We start from the raw sequence: 7,460 nt of genomic DNA, 5'->3' as shown, positions 1-7,460 counted from the left end.
TTCAAGTGGACGAGGTGGCCAAGTGGTTAAGGCGACAGACTGTTAATCTATTGTGCTTTGCATGCGTGGGTTCGAATCCCATCCTGGTTGACAAAGGCAGCTTTTGAAAGTCTATTAATCGTGCTGGAAAAAACTACAGACGTGATAAAGAAAATTAAATTGAAGAGCAAGTCATTTGTGACAAAAGTGACAAAAACATTTAGGGAAGATAACCTTGGCTAGTTAGGCTTACACCCCACCTCGTTAGTGGTGTTACAGAGATGTGGTGTCTGAGTGGTTACGGCAATGGACTTCTGGTCCACGGTTGGGTTTGAATCCTGTCCTCACTGACAAGGTAGGCTTTAAGACCCTTTCAATCTTGCTGGTTATCAACCAACACCTGAACACCTTGTAATAAAAAATGATTTGCTGCATGACATTGTAGAAGATTCATGAAATGCCTCATGCGAACTCTGTATGAAGCTCTGAGTAAATTAGTTAAAGAAAGATTTAGGGCCTAAACATAGGCCTACTTGTCTATCTTAGTACCAAAACGGGCCTTCATTGAGCATTGTTCAATAATATCCATTAGCTTATTAACATAATTAATTGTTATTATTATTATTAATTAATTGTTGCCAAGATCAGTTTTAAGACCTTGTGAACTCTGTATGAAGGTTTACATCGCTGATCTCCATCCCTGGTCCTGGAAAGCTACATTCCTGCAGAGTTCAGTTCCAAACTGAATCCAATAAGCTGTCCATCCCTTACTTAACGCTATCCCTTACTGTTCCAGACAATCATGGACTTGGGAAGGTTGAGCAGGTGTTGCATATTGTGGTTGGAACTAGGCTCTGCAGGAAGGTCCAGGACCAGGGTTAGAGACTACCAATCTATGTTCAGGGAAGCTTAAAGCAGCTTTCTGGCCTCAAACTAGAGTTTCATATGTTATTAGTAATGTTATGCAATTGACTGTAGTGCAGCACTGCATCCCTTGGTCTGATCATTTCGACAGAATTTATCATTTTGTTTCCTTCTTGCATTTTCATCCATCACAGTTTGCTCACTATCATACCTATCATGCATTATGAAAATACGTCATACATTTACTGAGAATCCCCAAGGCGACTGCTAGCCTACTCACAGATCTAGAAGCTCCATTAGCCAAGCCAATTTACCTCGGTTATTGAATAGGATAGATTTCAAAGGCACAATTTAATTGAAGTATGACTGCAGAGTGCAACATGTGGATATGTGAAAAATGAAAATGGGTGAATGTTAATGCTAAAGTGCTTGGCATATACCTGTTACCATTGAGTCAAACTCCTTCATATTCCTTCAAATTAAAAATGAAGTAACCTATAGATGAATTGGCAATGTTGTGTTTATGTTGAAAAGAAGTCCGAGAAGATGGCAAAGACTGTAGATGTGGTAAAGAAAATTAATTTGAAGAGCAGATTATTTGGAAGTGACAGAAAAGCATGAAAATTTATTGACTAGATGGAGACACTTTTGCAAAAATAAAGACAATGTGCCTCATTTCAAGTGTGTTTGTTGTAAGTTGAAGAAGACTGTAAATGTGGTAAAGACAATGAACTTGTGCAGCCAATTTGAAAGTGACAGAAAACTATTAATGAGAGTAGAGTTCACATTTGAGAGTAACAAATGTGAAAGTAACCAAGCACAGACAAGACAACTGTATGTTAGACAGAGACACTTTTGTAAGAATAAAGACTGAAGTTAAAGACGAATTATAGAAAAGACTGTAAATGTGAAAAAAATAATAATCCTATACAGCAGCTGAAGTGAAAAGGGTAGAAAAGTTGGATAATTGTGAAAAACAGCCCGATTGTCGACGACGAGGTGGCCGAGTGGTTAAGGCGATGGACTGCTCTGCACGCGTGGGTTCGAATCCCATCCTCGTCGGTAGTGGGAATTTTAGACTTAATCAATCTTCTGTTTCGGACTTTAAGGGTTTTCTGCTGCTACTCTCTACTACTAACACTCATAAGACAAAATGATTCGCTGCACGTCGAAAGAACCGCAGAATGCCTGAGCTCGTAAAGTGAGTGTGAAACTGTGCAGAACTGTGGGTCACTAGGAGCAAGAAATACTGATTTAAATAAACACAGACATCTTAACTTCTGGTTCCTACTACCACCACAGTAAAGAAACTGGAGTAAAATAAGTAGCATTTCTAAACAACGCACCATTTTACATTAAACCATTTAGAATGACATATAGATGACTGAATTATGCAGAAAGAAAAAAAAACTTCCCCTAAATGTCACCTCTGACCTTCCAACTCTCCCTTCACTTCTACTTCTGTGCTAGTAGGAGGTAGACAACAACTAACATGCCTAAGAATAAAGACAAATTGTCAGAGGTGCCCGAGACCAACTGATTAAGTGTACAGAGGCAATGAACTATCAATCCTTTGTGCTGTTCATGTTGGGTTCAAACCCCATCTTGACTGAAGAGGTTTCAATGTCCTCTTTCAGACCTCAGAGGGGGCAGGACGGTCTTTAGTTTGACATGAAAGTCAAGACAGTTAGTTCTGTGGGAAGGAGGTAACATGGCAAGCAAGCTTGTAAGCTTAGATGTTCCAGCTTGTATTTGGTTTCCTGGTATTTGACTTGTCATAAATGTAGTTTTAAAAGCACAGGAACTGCGAGGTCTCATAAAAAAAAACACTTTTGTAAGGGAACAAAGAACGACGAGGTGGCCGAGTGGTTAAGGCGATGGACTGCTAATCCATTGTGCTCTGCACGCGTGGGTTCGAATCCCATCCTCGTCGTAAATTTCGCTTTTAAGACTGTAAGTCACCCCGTTTGAAGTGTTTAAACCCCGTAAAAATATCTGTGTTAGGTGAGATAGTGAAAGGGGGATTTCTATGTGGCTCTTCTTAACCTTCAGTTTTTTTTAATGATTTATTTTTTGGTGAAATATGTTTATTTAAAGTAAGGCGTGTCAAGAATTAACCTGTAAACAAGGAGTTTTTGATTTTATCTGCAAAGGGCCAGAGGCAGCAGGTTTTGACTGCAAACACATTCTATTAATTCTTTTTTTATTTAAGGACTTTAAGCACTAAGATTTCGCAGGGTTTATCGAGGAGGATGGGATTCAAACTGATGTGTGGAGAGCGCAATGGAGTAGCAGCCCATTGACGTGAAATTAATCTAAATATTAAAATCATCTAATTTTTTGTATCAATTCGTTTATATTCTGCACAATGTTCATTTGAATGTTTAATATATTTAAACATATTTATAGTCACATATTTAAGCAGTATTTGCTTGTTTAAATATACTTCTCAGGCACTTCTCAGCTGTTGTTTTGCCAATTACGCTATTTTTTGGTTAAAAGCAAAAATGGAAACATGTACTGCAAATTTTGGCTTATTTAGTGTTTAATCCAAAGTGCTCTGCTCCGACTGGAACCACAGTTTTCTAAAGACTCCTGTCCAGACATCCAAAATCATGATTTGATTGGCTTGGCTACACAATTCCTTTTTTTTATCATCAAAATACGCAGAATTATTTCGTTCAACGTTCAACAGCAGCACTTTTTAAACTAGCTTTACAGACGCTTCACTACCTGACTTTGGCCAGGTTAGTTAAAAACAGTAACTCCGTCACAAGGAAACGCTGTTCTTCATTCAGAGGTGTCGCATTTTTAGCTCCCGGCAGTGAATTTCTGGAGAAGGGTTTATTACTGTCATAACACACTTTCACATGCAAATTGGTTGCTAAATGTACTGAGCTAATAGAGTTTATTAAGTATATTTTGGGACAAATCAAACACCAATTTTATTCATTATCCATTACTGAATTACAAAATGATCTTGTCACTTGAGCTTTTTTTCATATCCAAACGAATCTTCTTTCGATTGAAACACAAGTCACTCTAAGAGTCCACGGGAAAAAGGTCTGAGAAACCTAATCTAAGTGTTTCTGGATTTAGAGAAAACCTTACATAGCGTTTATCACTGTTGCGTTCTGAATTCATTTTCTTGTTAAATTCAATCCATATTATAAGCTTCCGGTCAAACAGAACACGCTGTTTGCCATTTGTACTAAAAACATTGAAAAGCACTCTGTTGTGGTGCTGACATTTGGCGGGAAAACGTTTCACAGTTTTTCTAAAAATAGACAGCCCGTATAGAAGCACCCTGCTGAAAAAACAGTACAGTCCAGCATGGAGTGCATGGTCTAAGATGGTTTACGCTGTCTTTTACTGGTCTTGTGCTGATCCGGTCCTGGTTTCCCCAGTCAACCAGCATTTTTCAGGTGATCAGACCAACAACTTCAGTTGCTGCTGATCAGCATCCCAGCATCCAAAGCACAACATTTGCTGGTTTTGCTGGTGACCAGTTGTTGGTCTATGGTGGTTTTCTAGCAAGGCAGAAACACCCTCAAGCCCTTTTTTTCCTCTCAGGAGTTGATTAATCAGGCTGTGCACGTGCCATAATGCGACCTCTCAGCTTTTGATAAGGTGACCACCTGAAGCTTCTTGAAGACTGTCCAGTACTGAAGAGGAACGTTTCCAAAAATGGTAATAAAAAGCAGTATTTTTTAAATAGTAATAAGTAATAAAAACTGGTTGTATTTAAAGAATGTGAAAAAGTAATGGCCATTGTAGGTTAAGTCCAAACGCCCACTGAAACCGTCAAAATACATTTCTCAATCAATGTTATATTACAGACATTACAGATGTTACCTTTTTGGACGTCCGCAGATTTACTGTCTGTTTCTTTCTCCTTTGTGACTGAGCAGCTGAAAAGAATCGCCAGTAAGTCTGTCTAAATATCTTTGGTTTTCAATGTGTTAAATAACTCGTGTTTTTTAGGTAGTGGGGAAAATGACCTAGCTGTCAACAGACGTGGGTGTTCGATAACGTTTATCAGTCTTTAAAACAAACTGTCGTTTTAAAACAAGAGCCGTTAAAATGCCGGTCTGTAACGGCACAACTCGGCAGAGACAGACAGCACGTCCTGTGACCAAAACACAGACTTAAATATTCTTCATCTGGCCAAACAGTTGTAATCAGCTGCTGCGTTGCCCATAAACAATTTAATTGTCTTGTAGTTGGCAGCGAAGTGAGCAAGCTAACTGTCTTGCTAACTTTAACCCAGTCAGGTAGTTAGCAAGCTAGTTAATGCAGTGCTGTTTTTAGCAAGGCAGACTAGACATTGTTAACTATTTTTACTAAGATTTTTAGGATTATTTATCTACCAAAGTTACCAAAATCAGCAATAGTCACTACATTAATGGTCTGGCTCAACTTAGCTCAAGAAATTAACACTTCAGCCTCGCCTTGCACAAGACATACATATTTCCACAAGTAGCATGTGGCCTAAACGTCATCCTTTAACATGTTAGAGTATTTTCACTTTTTGATCCTTCCATTTTAATTTTCACATCTCAGGTACAATCTGGACTTTCTAGCCCTGCTTTAGCCTTAAAACACAGGTTGTTATAGTTTACAGTTTGTTAAATTAGCAAGAGGTGTAGTGTGATCTGTGCACATGGGTTCAGATTCTATCTTCCATCAGAAGTGGGCTTTTGTAAGGAACCACCAGAGCTTCCTAGTCCAGGTACTCAGTTGAAGAACCTAAAGAGCCAAGACACTGCAGATTGTTTTGCCTTCTCTTATTCTCCTCAGTCAACTAAACAGCTAGCTGAAAAGATGAACTATACACTAGAAAAGTATGTGGACACCCCTTCTAATTATTAAGTTCAGGTGTTTCAGCTACGCCCATTTCTAACAAGTGTATACAATCAAGCACATAGCCATGCAATCTCCATAGACAAACACTAGCAGTAGAATTGGTCATACTGAAGAGCCCAGTGACTTTATATGTGGCACTTTCACAGAATGTCACCTTTGCTGCAAGTCAGTTCATGAAATTTCAGTTTATGATCTGCCCTGGTCAACTGTAAGTGTTATTATAGTGAAATGGAAACGTGTAAGACAAACAACAGCTCAGCTTCAAAGCAACAGACCGTGCAAACAAGAACACCGATTGCTGAAGAGCATAGTGTGCAAAAACTATCCTCTAATGCTTCACTTACTACAAACTACTTCTGACAGCAACATAAGGCTCAAAATTAATACGTCATGAGCTTCCTGAAATGGGTTTCTATGGCCAAGCAGCAGCACCCAAGCCTAAATAACTATGCACAATGCCAAGAGTTGGCTGGAGTGGCATAAAGCAGGTTACTACTGCTCTCTTGTAGTGGAAACATGTTGTAGTGATGAAACAGACTTCACTATCTGGCAGTCTGATGGAGACATGGGTATGGTGGATGCCAGGAGAACACTACCGACTGGAATGCATAGTGCCAACAGTAAGTTTGGTGGAGGAGGGATAATGGTCTGGGGCTGTTTTTTGGGGTTTGGGCTTAAGCCCTTAGTTCCAGTGCAGGTTAATGTTAATACTGCAGCATACAGAGACATTATAGACAATTTAATGCTACCAATGTAAAGATGTGGCTTGATGAGTTTGGTGTAGAGGAACTCAAGTGGCCTGCAGTGAGCCTTTGACCTCATTCATGGGGACAGAAAGAGAGGGTTGGTGTTGGGGACACTGTATATTAATGGTCATGGTTTTGAAGATGTCCAGCAAACTCATCTATGTGTGATGGTCAGATGTCCACATACCTTTGGCAATGTAGTGTATGTGTTAGAGACAGGGAGAACATTCCATTCTGAGAACCCTGCCCAAATCCTTCTTCCAGCAGCACAAAATGAAAAACCAGCAGTTTCAGTGGGGAAAAAATGTTTTTTTTGTATACAAAACCAAACTGTGATAGAGCAAAAATTATGGACTCTCTGGCCTGTGACAAATCTTTGCCACAACTTAGCTAATCTAACATTATGTAGCTTTGAAGTGATGCAGTGATTATCTTACTTTCTAAAAAGAAGTAGTGCAAGTAAAACCAAATGTAAATAATACATATCTACAAGTGTTGTTACAGTAGAAATGTGAGAGACTGCTGCAGCTGAGTATTTATAGACTCAGTGGAGTGACGATGGGCCTCACTGGTTTTGAATGACAATGACCTCATGTGCTTTGGTGAGATGAACTGCAGCATCTGTTGTTTACACTTTGTTTATGGATTTGCATGGCCAGAGGGGAGCGGCATCATAAGATGATGCCACAACTGTTTCCAACAGCAGATTGTTGATATGCATAGACACATTGAACTGGTATTGGATTATAGCAGTGAGGTTGGGAAATGCCCAAATAAGGCTGCATTGAAATGATTATTGTGCAGGACAATATCATGCTTGAGTTATACAATACATATAAAAATATTCTAGTAGTTCAGCAGGTGCAGTGTAAACTGCTACTATTTGATTTATTTAAGAATACTGACAATTAAATTAAATCATTAAATTTAGTACAGGTGGATTATAAAATACAATCAATATTGGTGTCTTTAACTTGAGGTTATTCCAGAGGAAAATGTCATAAC

The 7,460-nt window shown here is 39.0% G+C and overlaps 2 non-coding genes across 2 annotated transcripts; both read left to right on the top strand.

The window, feature by feature from the left end:
- Nucleotides 1-8: 8 nt before the first annotated feature.
- On the top strand, nucleotides 9-90 carry trnan-guu. Its single transcript has one exon. It is a non-coding gene; the product is annotated as a tRNA-Asn (tRNA).
- A 2,604-nt stretch (nucleotides 91-2,694) lies between these two features.
- trnas-gcu lies at nucleotides 2,695-2,776 on the top strand. Its single transcript has one exon. It is a non-coding gene; the product is annotated as a tRNA-Ser (tRNA).
- The last annotated feature ends 4,684 nt before the right edge of the window (nucleotides 2,777-7,460 follow it).

Source organism: Colossoma macropomum, unplaced genomic scaffold (assembly GCF_904425465.1).
Source record: "Colossoma macropomum unplaced genomic scaffold, Colossoma_macropomum, whole genome shotgun sequence".
In the NCBI taxonomy this organism is placed as follows: Eukaryota; Metazoa; Chordata; class Actinopteri; order Characiformes; family Serrasalmidae; genus Colossoma; species Colossoma macropomum.
The sequence above is the reverse complement of the archived record's forward strand: the minus strand, read 5'-3'. Positions and strand labels throughout refer to the sequence as shown.